Here is a 20395-nt window from a genome sequence, read left to right on the forward strand (position 1 = left end):
TGGGGATTCCAAAGAAATGAAGATTTTGACCACAGAAACTTTTGGCAACTTGGTGAGCATACCTTGGCAAATGTAGTGCCAGCTAACAGTCAAGCCAGTATGAGTTAAGTGCTAAGTACTACAGAGAAGAAAGAGAAGAGAAAAGTTATCCTTCTGGGTTTCTTACATTTTAAAAGTAGGCTGCTGTGTAATGTTTAACCTTATGGTAATGTTAAAACTTTGTTAAAAACCCATGAAGACTGTTTTTTTTTTTTTCAGAAATAGGGTGACGAAAGCTCGATATTTGATTTTGCCTTCTTCAGCTTTAATGTTTTCCTTAGCACTAATGGCCCAGAGTTGCTGACTTTAACTGTCCCAAACCTATTTTTAGCAAGTGCCTGGAAATTATAAATATCATAACAAATAAATAATTCAGCCACTGCTATGATGATACCATGAATATTTTCATCATTCTTAAACAGCTAATGAAATATAACTGAACTATTGAGAAATTAAACGCATAATTGGTGCAGATGCAATGGATGAAGGAATGAGAGAATATCAGAAACAATGAAACAACTAATTATTTAAAAATTACTTTGTGTGTGTATTTAGTTGCCCTCAATTGTAATTCATATGTATTATTGAATGTATGTATCTAATCCTTTTACAAAACAACAAATCAAATACTATTTATGATTTCAAACTCTTAAAATTTTTTTAAACTCTCATTTGTTAGGTTTCCTAAAATATGATTATTTTGTATATTTGATGTATGTTCTTTTAGGAAGCTGAACATTAGAAATAAGAAAGGTGATGTCAGTAACAGAATGTCTTCCCATCCACTCCTAAACTTAGTTAACCTCATTTCTACCTTTTCAAAGCAATTATCTGATATACATATATATATATATATATATATATATATAAATGCTAAATTGACATAAGTAAAAATGTGTATTTGCAGGTCTGCCTGAAATTTCTATCTGATTTGATAACTGGAAATTCTCTGAAAAGTAGAGTTGTTTGTGTTCTTAGGAGAAAATCTAATGTCATACACTTATTTCAGGCAGGTAGAATTTTTTGTAAAGAACACTGAAGAACTAAAAGCATGATGAAGTGTTCAGTTCTAAAAGTTCCTAGACAATTTGAAATGTCAGGACACACATTATTCTGTTTATATTAAACAACCTGTCAGCTCAACGCATTTGTGAAAAATAACAGTGGGGATCTGTTTGGTATTTCCAAGTCCAAATTTAACTTAGCATTCATCCCCTAAACACAGAGGCTGCATTAAACAAAAATTCTTTAAAACTATTGAGTATCCTTCAGTCACATGATGACCGAATTAATATTTAAATTATCAGCAAATTAGTGACAGTGACAGTGTCCTGCAAATCAAAAAGCAGTTAAAAAGAGTACAGGATATGAATAGCAAGTAACACCACAAAAAGTGTCCAAGAAATGACCTTTATATGGAATACAGTGATGACTGATGTTGTGAGTTTATACATGTTTAACAGTACCTAATGCAATTCACCTCAAGACCTTACGTAATGTAAGTTATCTTGTTTCAGCTGGACATGTAGGTGCATATTTTAAATTTTTCTTTCTTTATTTAATTTATTCAGGGAGCAAAGAGAACAACCCAGATAGATATCCTATCCACTAGTTCACTTCCCAAATTTGCAAAACAGGACTGGGTGGGCCATTCCAAAGCCAGGATTTTGGAACTCCATTCTGGTGTTGCAGATGTGAGAGCCATCCTCTGCTCTCTCCCAGGGTACACATTAGCAGGTAGGTAGAACAGAGAAACAGAGTTCGGACTTATACCCACATACTCCACTATGGTACCCAGAGTGTCCCAAGCAGGATCTCAACTATTGGCCAAAAGCCTGCCTTGAATTTAAATTTTTTTTTATCAGTCAAGGGGAATGCCTTGAGGGTGGTACTCTCATCAAGGAAACATAGTAAGTAGACAGTATGGAGGAAACAGGGAGGGCTCTTCCAGACATGGTGCCTGTACCTGTCAAGCTGGAAGCACTGGGAAACTGTAAGAGCTTTGTTTCTAGAAGGATATCAAATATAAACAAAGATAACATGCCAGCAGATGAAGGTGGGATGGGTTGGAACTGAGGTATTCCTGAGAATTGAGGTTCAAGTGGATGAGAATATAGGGTAACAACAGGATTTGCAGGAATATTCGTAATCATAAAATAAGAAAGGTCTTCCACTTCTTTCAATGGATAGTGGATACTCTGAAATATCTAATAGGTAAAAATAAGCCCTAGAAAGATTATCAAAAATGTAGAGCCAATAGCCTCTTAAGAACACAGAGAAAGGGAAACACATAGGGGCCAAACAAAGAAGGAGACAAAATTGAGAACCAGAATGCAAGCATCTTATGGAAGCATTGGAGTTGCCCCGAGGGCTTTTGTATGTTCCAGGAAATCAAGAACCCAGAGCCCTGGATTTACCACCTGCTGCAGACTGGGAAGTTGGAGTTTTAGACTGAGCAATGAGGAAATCTGGAATGAAACTTCCATGTAAATTCAAGACCACAGAGATGAACACTCTAAAGAAAGAACTTTGAAAGGAAGGTTTTTTGATAATTTTCTTTTGCTGGGAAAAGGATTTAACTTAATTATTTTCTTTAATAGGACTTGAGGCTAGATTTACAGTTTGTATGATCAGGAAAGCTGAGAAAGGTAATGAAAGTGCTCATGAATGGCTGGTGGTTTGGGTGTCTGAGAAAAGTAAAACAAAGCTTTTCCAGAAGGGTGCTTTCTCAAAGTGGACTGGGAATATGTCTCTATTAGAGGAACCTGACCATGAGAGATATCAAACACTGAAACTACTAATTAGGAATTATGAAATAATTATTGAAACTAAAAAACAACAACAAACGCTGGGAAATATTTTTAAAAACACTTCAAGTCCTAGGTTAAATAAAAAATTATTTTAAAATGAAATACTCAGAACTGTAACAAATGAATTTGCTATCTAATAGAACAAATAAGATGAAAATTATGTCAAAACTACTTGTAAATTTGTGGTTATATATTTCTGTTATAAGAAAGGCTGAAAATTCAGATAGAAAGTGAGCAGTAAAAATCAAGTAAAAAAAATAAAAACTCTAGAAAAGAAGAATAACAAAGATAAAAGCCTTAACTAATGAAACAACAATAACAACATGATAATAGTTAGCACTTATACAGCTCTTAATATCTGCCAGGTAATGGTTTTACATTTATTAACTCAGTTAATATACCACAAATTATTTAAAGTACAATTACTAGTCCAATTTAAAGCAGGAACGCAAGAACAGTAGAAAGCCAATTACTGTTTACTTGAAAAAGTAGTAAACTAGACACACCTCTGCTGAGATTAATAAAGAAAATAATAGAAGGAAAAATGTAATATTCAGATAAAATGAAGACTATAGATATTAAAATAATTTTGTGGATAATAAAGATAATGCTATGCTAATAAATTAAAAAACTAAGATGAACTGGCTACATGTTTTAAGAATTAGAACATATCAAAAAAACTCAAAATCTCACTAAATTAAAAAGCCATTAAAAAGAAATTGTCTTTTCAGTACTTAAAAATCCAAAACCAAATCATTCTGTCAAGTCAGTATAGTTTTGCAGATATCTGCCAAACTTTCATAGTGAATGGTATTAAAATCTTATCTAAATCTTTCTAGAGAATATAAAAAGAGGAGCCACTCCTCAATTCATCTTCTGTAGACATAACCTTGAAATTGAAACTGAAATTAGGGCAATACAAAAAGTAATGCTACTTAGGCACAGATGTGTGATCATTGTAAGTATTACTAAAGCGAAACACCAATATGTTTATTTTTAAAAGAGTCAAGAAATTCTATGATAGAATGCAATGCAATGATGGCTTAATTTTGAAGTCTACTACTTTATACAGTATTATAAAGACTAAACCACATGACCATCGGAACAGTTAGTAATAATGTTTGATGAGCCTCAAAACATTTATTATAAACATTTAGAAATCTGGCAATAAAATGAACATTCATAGTATAGAATATCTCAAATATACAGCAAGTATGAAAATTACTGGTAAAATATTTGAGCCATTTTAACTCCAAGAATTCATCAAATAAGACAAGCATAAGAAGTAAAAACCAGAAGGATTTGAAAACATATGTGTTTTTAATGTTCTCAATATAGATTGTACTGTGGGAATTATTTTATGGGTTTTAAAATGTTACATAATTAACATCATATCTATTTTTCTGGATAAGAAATTGATATAATTCATCCAAATTAACAGATTACACTCCATTAGAATACACACACACACACACACACACACACAGTTGTGTATGACAATTACATAAAAAAACCCATGAGATATTTCAGATCTGCTATTAAAATTAATATGGTGGTATCTTCTTTGTTGATGCTGGCATACTTGGGGTTTCACCTCTTCTCCTGAGAGAGGCCCTGCTTACTCAACATCTGTAAATCTGTGAATTTGCCTAACTTATGGAGGATGCCCAGACTCTTTGGAAGCCCTAAAATGGTATAATTCTAGAGATCTCCACACGTTTCCAAAACCAAAGAAAATGAATACTTCTCCACATATGGCCAAGTAGATATAAGAAAACATCAGGAGACCCATTAGGTCTGAATAGGGAAAAGACATGCTGATTTTAACCATGGGAAGATAAGAGAAGAAAAGTGAGGGACTGCATTCCCCGAGGAGAGTTGGAGAGAAGGTTTGCAGTGGAAATTCTTGAGACAGAAAGATGTCATGGAGCATCAAGGATAGTACAAACACACAGTAGTGAGTGAAGAAAACATAGGCAACTCCTGCAGCCAAGGGCTGCAGACACCATTTTTATGCAGGAGGTGAGAGGTGACTACAGCAGCCTGTGTCATTGATGATATTGCCTAAGGGAGAATCTTGGAGACCACATTGACTTTGAATCTGGCCTGCAGCATGAGTGGGAGGCAGGGTGCCCACCTAACTCCATGAAGAGAGCACAGTGCTTTGTTCCCATACCCCTACAAGAGCACCCGGCAACTATTGGAGAGGAAATGCCATCTTAGTAACAGCAGTAGAGCCTCTTGGCTCACATATGGGTGACAAGGGGGTTTATCAGAGGGATAAATCTGTGAGCCACACTGACTTTGGAGGGTAGTTAGGAGGCAGGACATCCACTTAGGGCTGTGAAGCGCTCCCTTTCCTTCGATCACAGGTGCCCAGAATCAAACAAGGAAGATAGAGCACTGACAGGCAGCTGGCTCTGGGAACACCTCAGATCACTCTGGAGACTGGGCAGGCTCCAGAGATGACAGTGGACACCCCGCTCACTGTGACTGTGGAAGCCAGGCAGGCTAAGTCTCTGGGAATTCTGTGACTGCATATAGGGTGTGGGGTGTAACTGGGTCTCTGGGCAATGGCTGTGTCTGACTTCAGAGGTTCAGAGTACCATGAGAGCCTGGAGTGGATCATTACAGAGGATTCTGTGCTCACACCGAGCACCCACACGGATCCTTTGTGAGTTTCATGCATCTATGTGAGTGGGGTGTGTATCCCCAATGGACTCCCCCCTGGCATTGAGCACCATGGCAGAGAGGAAGTGAAGCTGTGGTCCTGCCTGCTGATGTGATCATACTCTCTGCTCTGCTGACAATACAGGAGATCTACCAAGCCCAACTTGGGTGTCACCCTGAACTCTTGCCCCACCCTTGAGCACTGACCATAGCTCCCTGGCTGGACTGAGCACAAGCTTGTAAATATGCACTTAAGGAGCAGACACCCCACTAAGCCACAGAGTCATATTTCAAAGATTAATGCCATTAGAGGAGAAAACCAACAAGTTTTTTCCACAAATATCTAAAAATAAATGTAGAAATAAAAGAAACATAAACAAGGAAGGCCGTAAGATTCCTCAAAGAACATAACAACATTTTAATATTAGAATATGAAGACAAAGAGATTCATGCAGTGCCTAAAAATGAATTCAAAAGAATGGTCATAAGATTACTCAAAAACACAGGAAAGCACATACATGAGATAAAGAAACCCATACGTGGCATGGATGAAAAATGCTGTCAAAAGACAGAGATAATGAAGAGAAGCCAAACTCAAATGTTAGGAGTGAAGAATTTAATATGTAAAACAGAAAATACAGTGGAAAGCATTAACAACAGACTTGGTAAGGCAGAAAAGAAGACTATCCAAGCTAGAAGACAAATCCTTGGAAATATCTGAGACAAGAAGGAGGAGGAGGAGAAGAAGCAGGAGGAGGATGAGAACGAGGAGGAGGGAGAAGGGGAGGGGGAGGAGAAGAAGGGGGAGAAGAAGAGAAGAAAAAGGAGAAGGAGAAGGAGAACAAATAATTAGAAAATTTGAAAATATAGTTCAAGATTTGTGGGATACTATCAAACGATCAAATGTATTTGTCTTAGGAGTTTGTGAAGGTGTGGAAACAGAATGGATTTAAAGGTATATTCAGTGAAATAATAGCAGAAAACTTCCCTAATTTGGAGAAAGATAGGGACATACAAGAAAAGGAAATACATAGGACTCTTAATAGATATGATCAGATTACGACACATTATAGTCAAACTTTCAACAGTATATCATAAATGAAAGACTGTAAAATGTGCACAAGAGAAATACCATATTAAATTCAAAGGACCCACAATTATATTAACAGCAGATTTCTTATCAGAAACCCTACAGTCCAGGAGAGAAAGGAGAGAAATAGTCCAAGGCAGAAAGGGAAAATAACCTGTCAACCCAGAATAGTATACAGAGCAAAGCTCTCATTTATAAGTGAAGTGAAATAAAGACAATAAAAATAAACAGAAATTTAAAGAATTTGAAACTCCTTTTCCAGCCTTGCTGATGATACCTAAGGATGTGCTACACACAGAAAGAGACAAAGACAGGCATCATTATGAAAGAATGTAAAGGCAGAAAATCTACTAGTAAAAGTGCAAACAATATCCAAATCAAACACCAGGAATGCTAATGGAAAAATCGCAGGACAAAGTTGTTACTTAGAAATAATAACCTTGAAGGTAAATGACCTAAATTCTCCAATTAAAAGATAAATATTGGCTGAATGGATTAAAACGAGACCCATCTATTTGCTATCTATATGAAAAACACCTCACCAAAAGATACACAGAGGTAAAGTTAAAGGAAGGAAAAAGATAAAGGTGTAGCAATCCTAATATCATACAAACTTGACATTAACAAAAAATCTATTGAAAGAGTCAAAGAAGGGGCAGAGCCAAGATGGCGGAATAGTGAGGGCACGCACCGATAGTCCGGGAAAATTTAGTTTAATAAAAGGGGAGTTACGGTAGCCGCAGAAAATAGAACCAAAAAAAAATTGCAGGGGAAACCCTTCTGGATGGAGCAGCCATGAATCGGAGGACCTACTGGGAGAACAAGGTCGCCCACCGCACGGAAGCCAAGTCATGGGACCGAGCCGCAGAAGCCCCAGGGTCTGCGCGCCAGTGCTCCAAGGGGAGTGCATGCCACACAGACAACAGCGGGAAGGCTTGGGACGCTCAGGGCTCCGAGTCCACACATCGGCGCTAGAAGGGGAGGTGAGCTCAATAACCCGAGACATTGGTGGGGAAACGGGGGTCAGAATCTAGAGGGGGGCCGGAAAGTGCAGCAAACTCACTACCGGAAAGAAGGAAAAAAAAAAAAGCTTCGGGGTTTCTCTTCCCCCTAACCTTGCAAAGGTTACAAGGCTGCAAGGCTTGAAGAATTCCCAAGAGACAAAGAGCAGGCCTCCTCTCTGGATTTACATATCAATGGGGGAGAGCTAAGGAACTGAGTCACTACAATTCAGTAGCCTAGGCAACCCAGTGGGAGTCCAGAGGAGCCAAAGACTGGAAGCTAAATACCATCAATTCTGCACAGTCGGGCCCTGCGGTGTTACTTACCCCCTGAATAAATAAAATAAATAAATAAATAAAAAGAGAGAGATTTACCACGCATAACCTGAGGGTGTCACCTTTGCACACCCTTAACCGGGAAGAACCAGGCAGAGCTCTCAGGCCGCACCCATCTCAAGCCTCCAAGGCTCCTCCAACAGCAGGCAGTCCACTTAACACGGACACAGTATAAAAAAAAAAAAAGAAAAGAAAAGAAAAAAAAAAACGCACAGTCATGCAAGAAGAATTAACTATGCTGAGTAACAAACACAGAAATAGAGGGAGCAAGATCAACGATGACACTATGATGCCTCCACATAAGCAAAACACCCCAAGCCAAGAGTATGAAGATGATGAGATAGAAGAAATGCAAGATACGGATTTCAAAAAATTTATGATAAGAACATTTAGAAGTTTTCAAAAGCAAATCCTTGAACTACAGAAATCCTTAATGGACAAGATTGAAAATCTCTCTCGTGAAAATGAAATTTTAAGGAAGAGTCAAAATGAAACTCAGAAACTAGTAGAACAGGAAAGTGTTATAGTGAAGAGAAATCAAAATGAAATGAAGAGCTCAATAGATCAAATGACAAACACATTAGAAAGCCTTAAAAACAGAATGGGTGAAGCAGAAGAGAGAATATCGGACTTAGAAGATAGAGCACAGGAAAACATACAGTCAAACCAAAGAAAAGAAGAGGAAATTAGAAACCTAAAAAATATTGTTGGGAATCTACAGGATACTATTAAAAAAACCAACATTCGAGTTCTAGGAGTTCCTGAAGGCATGGAGAGAGAGAAAGGATTGGAAGGCCTTTTTAGTGAGATACTAGCAGAGAACTTTCCAGATTTGGAGAAGCACAGAGATATCCTAGTACAGGAAGCTCATAGAACCCCCAATAAACATGACCAAAAGAGATCCTCACCACGACACGTGGTAATTAAACTTACCACAGTGAAACATAAAGAAAAGATCCTAAAATGTGCAAGAGAGAAACGTCAGATTACTCTCAGAGGATCTCCAATCAGACTCACAGCTGACTTCTCATCAGAAACCCTACAAGCTAGGAGGGAATGGCGAGACATAGCATAGGTGCTAAGAGAGAAAAATTGCCAGCCCAGAATATTATATCCTGCCAAGCTCTCATTTGTGAATGAAGGTGAAATAAAGACCTTTCATAGCAAACAGAAATTGAAAGACTTTGTGGCCACTCGTCCGGCCCTGCAAAAGATACTTAAAGATGTGCTACACTCAGAAACACAGAAACACGGCCATCAATATGAAAGAAGGGAAAGGAAGAACACCTACCAGTAAAAGAGCATGGGAAGTTCAAAGCATATACTAGAAAATATTTCCGGGAAAATGGCAGGGCAAAGTCACTACATATCAATAGTCACATTGAACATTAATGGTCTGAATTCTTCAGTTAAAAGACACCATTTGGCTGACTGGCTCACAGAACACAACCCAACTATTTGTTGCCTACAAGAAACACATCTCTCTAACAAAGAGGCATGCAGACTGAAAGTGAAAGGTTGGAAAAAGATATTACATGCCAACAGAAACCAAAAAAAAAGCAGCTGTAGCCATATTAATATCAGACAAAATAAACTTTAAGACAAAAACTGTTAAGAGAGACAAAGAGGGACACTATATAATGATTAAGGGTTCAATTCAACAGGAAGATGTAACTATTATAAATGTATATGCACCTAATTACAGGGCACCGGTCTATTTAAAAGATATGTTAAGGGACTTAAAGGGAGATTTAGATTCCAATACAATAGTACTGGGGGACTTCAATACTCCACTCTCAGAAATAGACAGATCATCCGGACAGAAGATCAACAAGGAAACAGCAGATTTAATTGACACTATTGCCCAAATGGATCTAACAGATATCTACAGAACATTCAATCCTACATCTAAAGACTTCACATTCTTCTCAGCAGCGCATGGAACCTTCTCTAGGATTGATCACATACTAGGCCATAAAGCAAGTCTCAGCAAATTTAAAAGAATTAGAATCATACCATGCAGCTTCTCAGACCACAGCGGAATGAAGCTGGAAATTAGCAACTCAGGAAACCCCAGAAAGTATGCAAACACATGGAGACTGAACAACATGCTCCTGAATGAACACTGGGTCATTCAAGAAATCAAAAGAGAAATCAAAAACTTTCTGGAAGTAAATGAAGACAACAACACAACATATGAAAACTTATGGGATACAGCAAAAGCAGTATTGAGAGGCAAATTTATAGCAATAGGTGCCTATATCAAGAAATTGGAAAGGTACCAAATAAATGAGCTTTCAGCGCACCTCAAGGACCTAGAAAAACTGCAGCAAACCAGACCCAAATCTAGTAGGAGAAGAGAAATAATTAAAACCAGAGAAGAAATCAACAGGATTGAATCCAAAAAAAAACATTACAAAAAATCAGCCAAGCAAGAAGCTGGTTTTTTGAAAAAATAAACAAAATTGACACCCCATTGGCCCAACTAACTAAAAAAAGAAGAGAAAAGACCCAAATCAATAAAATCAGAGATGAAAAAGGAAACGTAACAAAAGACACCACAGAAATAAAAAGAATCATCAGAAATTACTACAAGGACCTGTATGCCAGCAAACAGGAAAACCTATCAGAAATGGATAGATTCCTGGACACGTGCAATCTACCAAAATTGAACCATGAAGACATCGAAAACCTAAATAGACCCATAACTGAAACAGAAATTGAAACAGTAATAAAGGCCCTCCCAACAAAAAAAAGCCCAGGACCAGATGGATTCACTGCTGAATTCTACCAGACATTTAAAGAAGAACTAATCCCATTTCTTCTCAAACTATTCAGAACAATCGAAAAAGAGGGAATCCTCCCAAATTCTTTCTATGAAGCCAGCATCACCTTAATTCCTAAGCCGGAAAAAGATGCAGCACTGAAAGAGAATTACAGACCAATATCCCTGATGAACACAGACGCAAAAATCCTCAATAAAATTCTGGCCAATAGAATACAACAACACATCAGGAAAATCATCCACCCAGACCAAGTAGGATTCATCCCTGGTATGCAGGGATGGTTCAACATTCGCAAATCAATCAATGTGATTCACCACATTAACAGACTGCAGAAGAAAAACCATATGATTATCTCAATTGATGCAGAGAAAGCATTCGATAAAACTCAATACCCTTTCATGATGAAAACTCTAAGCAAATTGGGTATAGAAGGAACATTCCTCAATATAATCAAAGCAATTTATAAAAAACCCACAGCCAGCATCCTATTGAATGGGGAAAAGTTGGAAGCATTTCCACTGAGATCTGGTACCAGGCAGGGATGCCCACTCTCACCACTGCTATTTAACATAGTTCTGGAAGTTTTAGCCAGAGCCATCCGACAAGAAAAAGAAATCAAAGGAATACAAATCGAGAAGGAAGAAGTCACACTATCCCTCTTTGCAGACGATATGATTCTGTACTTAGAGGATCCAAAGAACTCTACTAAGAGACTATTGGAACTCATAGAGGAGTTTGGCAAAGTGGCAGGATATAAAATCAATGCACAAAAATCAACAGCCTTTGTATACACAAGCAATGCCATGACTGAGAAAGAACTGCTAAGATCAATCCCATTCACAATAGCTACAAAAACAATCAAATACCTTGGAGTAAACTTAACCAAGGACGTTAAAGATCTCTACGATGAAAATTACAAAACCTTAAAGAAAGAAATAGAAGAGGATACCAAAAAATGGAAAAATCTTCCATGCTCATGGATTGGAAGAATCAACATCATCAAAATGTCCATTCTCTCAAAAGCAATTTATAGATTCAATGCAATCCCAATCAAGATACCAAAGACATTCTTCTCAGATCTGGAAAAAATGGTGCTGAAATTCATATGGAGGCACAAGAGACCTCGAATAGCTAAAGCAATCTTGTACAACAAAAACAAAGCCGGAGGCATCACAATACCAGACTTCAGGACATACTACAGGGCAGTTGTAATCAAAACAGCATGGTACTGGTACAGAAACAGATGGATAGACCAATGGAACAGAATTGAAACACCAGAAATCAACCCAAACATCTACAGCCAACTTATATTTGATCAAGGATCTAAAACTAATTCCTGGAGCAAGGACAGTCTATTCAATAAATGGTGCTGGGAAAACTGGATTTCCACGTGCAGAAGCATGAAGCAAGACCCCTACCTTACACCTTACACAAAAATCCACTCAACGTGGATTAAAGACCTAAATCTACGTCCTGACACCATTAAGTTATTAGAGAACATTGGAGAAACCCTTCAAGATATTGGCACAGGCAAAGAATTTCTGGAAAAGACCCGGGAGGCACAGGCAGTCAAAGCCAAAATCAACTATTGGGATTGCATCAAATTGAGAAGTTTCTGTACTGCAAAAGAAACAGTCAGGAGAGTGAAGAGACAACCAACAGAATGGGAAAAAATATTTGCAAACTATGCAACAGATAAAGGGTTAATAACCAGAATCTACAAAGAGATCAAGAAACTCCACAAAAACAAAACCAACAACCCACTTAAGAGATGGGCCAAGGACTTCAATAGACATTTTTCAAAAGAGGAAATCCAAATGGCCAACAGGCACATGAAAAAATGTTCAAGGTCACTAGCAATCAGGGAAATACAAATCAAAAGCACAATGAGGTTTCACCTCACCCCAGTTAGAATGGCTCACATACAGAAATCTACCAACAACAGATGCTGGTGAGGATGTGGGGAAAAAGGGACACTAACCCACTGTTGGTGGGAATGCAAACTGGTCAAGCCACTATGGAAATCAGTCTGGAGATTCCTAAGAAACCTGAATATAACCCTACCGTTTGACCCAGCCATCCCACTCCTTGGAATTTACCCAAAGTTTAAATTGATAAACAAAAAAGCGGTCTGCACCCTAATGTTTATTGCAGCACAATTCACAATAGCCAAGACCTGGAACCAACCTAAATGCCCATCAATGGTAGACTGGATAAAGAAATTATGGGATATGTATTCTTTAGAATACTATACCTCAGTAAGAAACAACGAAATCCAGTCATTTGCAACAAAATGGAGGAATCTGGAACACATCATGCTGAGTGAAGTAAGCCAGTCCCAAAGGGACAAATACCATATGTTCTCCCTGATCGGTGACAACTGACTGAACACCAAAAGGAAACCTCCTGAAGTGAAATGGACTCTATGAGAAATGGTGTCTTGATCAGCATAGCCCTGACTGCTAATGGACAACTTAATACATTATCCCTCTTAGTAGTTTTTTTGTCTGTTCTACTTAATATGACTGGTTTAATTCTGTAATTATCACAGTTATTCTTAAGTGTTGAAAATTAACTGAAATGTGATTCCTGTTAAACATAAGAGTGGGAATAAGAGAGGGAAGAGATGTATAATTTGGGGCATGCTCGGGCTGACTTGCCCCAATTGGTAGAGTTGGAAACATACCAGGGGATTCCAATTCAATTCCATCAAGGTGGCATGTGCCAATGCCATCTCACTATTCCAAGTGATCAATTTCAGTTCACAATTGATCATAATGAAAGGACTAAGAGTCAAAGGGAGCACATAAAAAAGTCTAGTATCTGCTAACACTAACCGATAGAATAAATAAAGGGGAGAGTGATCCAACATGGGAAGTGAGATACTCAGCAGACTCATAGAATAGCGGATGTCCTAAATAGCACTCTGGCCTCAGAATCAGCCCTAAAGGCACTCGGATCTGGCTGAAAAGCCCATGAGAATATTTCAGGCATGGAAAGCCAAGACACTCTGGCAAAAAGATCTCTGTGAGTGAGACCCCAGTGGAAAGAACAGGTCTTCAAAGAGGGAGGTGCCTTTCTCTGAAGGGAGGAGAGAACCTCCACTTTGACTATGACCGTGTCTAAACAAGATAAGAGTCGGAGAACTCAAGGGGCTTCCATAGCCTTGGAAACTCATGACTGGTGCATAGGGAGATTACTGATGCCATAAACAGGAGTGTCAATTTGTAAAGTCACTGTGCACTTACTCCTCATGTAGGATCTCTGTCCTTAATGTGCTGTACATTGAGGCTTAATGCTATAACGAGTACGCAAACAGTATATTTCACTTTGTGTTTCTATGGGGGTGCAAACGATTGAAATCTTTACTTAATGTACACTAAACTGATCTTCTGTAAAAAAAAAAAAAAAAAAAAAAAAAAAAAAAAAAAAGAAATTATCAATTCCCAACTTGATTCGCACTGGGATTAAACATGACAATAGGTCTGATCTGATTTCATCATCATTTAAAAAAAAATCATCTATTATTTTTCACTTTATGTTTCTGTGTGGGAGCAAACTGTTGAAATACTTACTTAAGGTATACTAAGCTGATCTTCTGTATATTAAGATAATCAAAAATGAATCTTGATGTGAATGGAAGGGGAGAGGGAGTGGGAAAGGGGAGGGTTGTGGGTGGGAGGGACGGTATGGGGGGGGGGAAGCCATTGTAACCCATGAGTCGTACTTTGGAAATTTATATTCATTAAATAAAAGATAAAAAAAAAAGAGTCAAAGAAGGGCATTAGGGAATGATTAAGGAATTGATTTAACAAGAAGATGTGACTATAGTAAATGTACATGCACCAAATGCCAGTATGACTGCTTATTTAAACAAATATTAATATATCTAAAGGGCCGGCGCCGTGGCTCACTAGGCTAATCCTCCGCCTAGCGGCGCCGGCACACCGGGTTCTAGTCCCAGTCGGGGCGCCGGATTCTGTCCCGGTTGCCCCTCTTCCAGGCCAGCCCTCTGCTGTGGCCAGGGAGTGCAGTGGAGGATGGCCCAGGTGCTTGGGCCCTGCACCCCATGGGAGACCAGGAAAAGCACCTGGCTCCTGGCTCCTGCCATCGGATCAGCGCGGTGCGCCGGCCGCATCGCGCCGGCCGCGGCGGCCATTGGAGGGTGAACCAACGGCAAAGGAAGACCTTTCTCTCTGTCTCTCTCTCTCACTGTCCACTCTGCCTGTCAAAAAAAAAAAAAATATATCTAAAGGGTGATATAGACTACAATACAATAATAATGGGGGTTTCAACACAATATTAATTTACATTGTGGGCCAAATGTACCTAATTTAAAAATAAAAGATATTTCATCACACAACTTCAGAATATACCTTCTTTTCAATGGTGCATGGAACTTGCTCTAGGAGAGAACTTTGGCTAGGCCATAAAGCAAATCTCAACAAATTCTAAAAAAACTGAAATCATGCCATGCATCTTCTGACATCAATAGAATTAAATTGGAAATTAACAACTTAGAAAATTGTAGAAAATATGCAAATATATGGAGACTGAGCAACATGCTCCTGAATGAACAATGGGTTATAGAAGAAATCAAAAGGAAATAAAAAAAAAATTCCTAGAAATAATGAAGATGACAAGATAATGTATCAAAGCTTATATGATACAGCAAGAACAGTGTTAACAGGGAAGTTTATAACAATTAGTGCCTACAACAAGAAATTTGAAAGGCATCAAATAAATGATCTAACAATGCATCTCAAGTACCTAAAAAAAGAAGAACAAGGAAAATCCAAAATTAGTAGGATGAAAGAAATATTTAAAATTAGAGAATAAATAAACAAAATTGAAACAAAAATACAAAACATCAGTGAAATGCAGAGCTGTTAATAATGTAAAAGTATGTTTAATTAAAATAAAATATTAAACCTGATTATAATCTTTAAGACAAATTATGACAAGTTCTTAACTTCATTTACTTTTAGCTACTTCATAAATAATTCAGGAGAAACTGGACAGTTAGTGACAAAAGTTATGCAAATTTCATTTTCCACAAAGCAAAGGGTAAGCCTTTCCCTTCAGTTTCTTCTTCCAAATCTTCACTTTGTTCAGTTCTTTTATTTATTTATTTATTTATTTTTGACAGGCAGAGTTAGACAGTGAGAGAGAGAGAGGGAGAGAGAAAGGTCTTCCTTTTTCCATTGGTTCACCCCCCAAATGGCTGTTACGGCCAGTGCGTTGCGGCCAGCGCACTGTGCCGATCCGAATCCAGGAGCCAGGTGCTTCCTCCTGGTCTCCCATTCAGGTGCAGGGCCCAACCACTTGGTCCATCCTCCACTGCCCTTCCAGGCCACAGCAGAGAGCTGGACTGAAAGAAGAGCAACTGGGACAGAATCTGGCACCCCAACTGGGACTAGAACCTGCGGTGCCAGTGGCTACAGGTAGAGGATTAGCCTAGTGAGTCGCGGCGCCGACCTGTTGAGTTCTTTTAGATTTTTGGTGAGGTGAGTGGTTTCCACATTGACCGGATTCTCCTGGTAGGCTGTGTCTGCATGGAGTTTTCTTGTCACTGGACTTGGCACTTTTCCAACTTTGAAAACAACGTCAGCCACTTCATGTTTCACATGTTTTTTCCATGGGACAGGTCAAGCTTTGAGAGGCACAACATCCCCAACATTGCACTGCTGAAGGGCATCAATAGCAAAGTAAGTTTTTCTCTTATTAAAGTACTTTAATAATTAGGGATCCAGCACAAGCCTGCTCACTCTCACTTTAGCAGGTTTTTTTTTTTTTTTTTTTTTTTTTTTTTTTTTTTTTTTTTTTTTGCATTGCTGTCCCAAACACCTTCTCCATAACCCATTTGGCGTGGACTGAGGAATGAGTTATGGACATAATGTGTCTTTGGTCACTTCTCAGTCCTACAGTGAAAGTTCACAATTGGAGAGCTGATTTTTTAAAAACTAAACAAAATTGATACACCACTGGCCCAACTAACCAAGAAAAGGGAGAAGATCAAAATTAATACAATGAGAGATGAAAAATGAGATTTTAAAAGAGATACCACTGAAATAAAAAGAATCATCAGGAATTAGTATAGACATCTATATGCCAACAAATTAGAAAATCTACAAGAAATGGATAAATTTTAGGACACATGCAATCTATGAAAATTGAGTCATGAAGCAATAGAACATCGAAAAAGACCAAAAACCAAGATGGAGACTGAATCATTAATAAATGATTTTTTTTCCCAACAAAGAAAAGCCCAGGACTGATGGCTTCACTGCTAAATTCTACCAGGCATTTAAATAAGAAATAATTTCAATACTTGTCAAAATATTCAAAACAATTGAAAGGGAGGAAATCCCCCCAAATCCTTCTATGAAGCCAGCATCACCTCAAATTCAAAAGCAGAAGTAGATATAACAAAAAAAATCAGAACTATAGACCAATACCCCTAATGAACACAGTTGAAAAAATCTTCAACAAAATTCTAGCTACTCAGTCCAACAACACATCAGAAAGATGCTAAAATATCCTTCCATGATAAAAATCTTAAGCAAATTGGGTATGAAGGAACATTCCTCAACATTAAGGCAATGTAAGACAAACTCGCAACCCACATCATATTCCAGTGGGGGAAACCTTGGAAACACTTCCACTAAGATCTGGAACCAGACAAGGATGCCCACTTTCACCTTTGTTATGCAACAGAGTTCTGCAATTTTTTTTTTAACTTTTATTTAATGAATATAAATTTCCAAAGTACAGCTTATGGATTACAATGGCTTCCCCCCCATAACGTCCCTCCTACCCGCAACCCTCCCCTTTCCCACTCCCTCTCCCCTTCCATTCACATCAAGATTCATTTTCGATTCTCTTTATATACAGAAGATCAGTTTAGAATACATTAAGTAAAGATTTCAACAGTTTGCTCCCACACAGAAACATAAAGTGAAAAATACTGTTTGAGTACTAGTTATAGCATTAAATCTCAATGTACAGCACACTAAGGACAAAGATCCTACATGAGGAGTAAGTGCACAGTGACTCCTGTTGTTGACTTAACAAATTGACACTCTTGTTTATGGCCTCAGTAATCACCCTAGGCTTTTGTCATGAGCTGCCAAGGCTATGGAAGCCCCCTGAGTTCACTGACTCTGATCATATCTAGACAAGTCCCAAAGGGACAAATATCATATGTTCTCCCTGATCGGCGGCAACTAACTGAGCACCAAGGGGGAAACTTGCTGAAATGAAATGGACACTATGAGAACCAGTGACTTGATCAGCTATTGTCCTGACGGTTGATGTACAATGTAATACTTCATCCATTTTAATATTTTTTTTGTTCTAGTATCATTGGTTGAACTCTGTAATTAACACACAATTATTCTTAGGTGTTTAAATTTTAACTGAAAAGTGATCCCTGTTAGGAATTTGGAAAACACTATGTTGAGTGTAATAAGCCAGTCCCAAAGGGACAAATACCACTTGTTCTCCTTGATAGGTGACAACTAACTGAGCACCAAAAAGGAAACCTGTTAAAGTGAAATGAACACTATGAGAAACAGTGACTTGATCAGCCCTCACCCTGACTGTTGATGAGCAACTTAATATGTTATCCCTCTTAGTATTTTTTTTTTGTTTGTTCTACTTAATACTTTTGGTTGAATACTGTAATCAATACACAATTCTTCTTAAGTGCTGAAACTTAACTGAAAAGTGATCGCTGTTAAATGTAAGAGTGGGAATAAGAGAGGGAAGAGATGTGCAATTCGGGACATGCTCAAGCTGACTTACCTCGAATGGTAGAGTTAGAAACATACCAGGGGATTCCAATTCCATGCCATCAAGGTGGCATGTACCAATGCCATCTCACTAGTCCCAGTGATCAATTTCTGTTCACAATTGATCATAATGATAGGACTAAGAACCAAAGGGATCACATAAACAAGAATAGTGTCTGCAAATACTAGCTGATAGAATAAAAAAGGGAGAGAATGATCCAACATGGGAAGTGAGATACACAGCAGACCCATAGAATGGCAGATGTCCTAAACAGCACTCTGGCCTCAGAATCAGCCCTTAAGGCATGCGGAACCGGCTGAAAAGCCCATGAGACTATTTAAGGCATGGAAAGCCACCCAAGACACTCTAGGGGAAAAAAAAAAAAAACTAAATGAAAAATCTCCACGAGTGAGATCCCAGTGGAAAGAACGGGTCATCAAAGAAGGAGGTACCTTTCTCTGAAAGGAGGAGAGAGTTCTGCAGATTTTAGCCAAAGTCATTAGTGAAGAGAAAGAAATCAAAGGGACACAAATTAAAAAAAGAGAAATTAAATTATCCCTATTTGCAGATGACATGATACTACAAAGAGAGGATCAAAAGACTCCATTAAGAGACTATTGAAATTGGTAAGAGAGTTTGATAAAGTTGCAGGATATAAAAGCAACACACAAAAAACAATAGTCTTTGTATACACAAACAACACCATGGCTGAAAAAGAACTTGTAAAAGCAGTATCATTCACAATAGCTATAAAAATTTAACTACCTTGAAATAAATTTAACCAAGGCTGTGAAAGACCTCCACAATGAAAACACTTAACATTAAAGAAAAAATAGAATAAAAAATTGTAAAAAATCTTCCATGTTCCTGAATTGTAAGAAATAATATTATCAAAATATCCAAATTGCCTAAAGTAATTTATATATTCAATGCAATCTCAATCAAAATACCAAGGACATTCTTCTCAGATCTAGAAAAAATGATGTTAAAATTCATATGGAAACACAAGTGACCTCAAATTGGTAAAGCAATTGTAAATAACCAAAACAAAGCTGGAAGTATCACAATACTAGATTCCAACACATACTACAAGTGTTATAATCAAAACAGCCTGGTACTGGCACAAAAACAATCATGTAGACCAATGAAACAGAATAGAAACTCCAGAAATTAATCCACATATCTATAACCTACTAATTTTTGTTGAACAAGCTAAAATCAATCCCTGGAGAAATGACAGCCTATTCAACAAATGGTCCTGGAAATATTGGATCTATGCTTGCAGAAATATGAAAGAAAATGCCTACCTACAACTTATATAAAAATCAACTCATGGTGGATAAAGGATCTAAATCTATGACCTAATACTATCAAATAACTAGAGGAAAACATCACAGAAACTCTGGAAGACATTGACATAGACAAAGACTTTGTGGAAAAGACCCCAGAAGCACAAGCAATAAAAGTAAAAATGGACAAATAGAATTATATCAAACTAAAGTTTCTGTATTTCAAAATGAAGAGGCAACTGACAGAATGGACGAAAATATCTGCAAACTGCGCAACTGATAAAGGATTAATGCTCAGGATCTGTAAAGAGCACAAGAAACTCAACAACAGAAACAACCCAGTTAAGAAACAGAGAAATGACATGAACAGGCCTTTTCAAAAGATGAAACACAAATGTTCAACAGACACATGAAAAAATTCTCAGAATCACTAGCCATCAGGAAAATGAAAATGAAAGACACAATGAGATTTCACCTCACCTCAGACTAGCTATCACCGCATAATTAAAATATAATAAATTCTGGTGAGCATGTGGGAAGAAAGGTACCCTAATACACTGCTGGTGGGAAGGTAAATAGT

The 20395-nt window shown here is 37.8% G+C and overlaps 1 pseudogene; it reads right to left on the reverse strand.

Annotated features, from left to right (window-relative positions):
- Window positions 1–16170: 16170 nt before the first annotated feature.
- On the reverse strand, window positions 16171–16627 carry LOC138848738 (small ribosomal subunit protein uS17m pseudogene; annotated as a pseudogene).
- Between the last annotated feature and the right edge of the window lie 3768 nt (window positions 16628–20395).

Source organism: Oryctolagus cuniculus, chromosome 2, assembly GCF_964237555.1.
Source record: "Oryctolagus cuniculus chromosome 2, mOryCun1.1, whole genome shotgun sequence".
NCBI classification, from domain to species: domain Eukaryota; kingdom Metazoa; phylum Chordata; class Mammalia; order Lagomorpha; family Leporidae; genus Oryctolagus; species Oryctolagus cuniculus.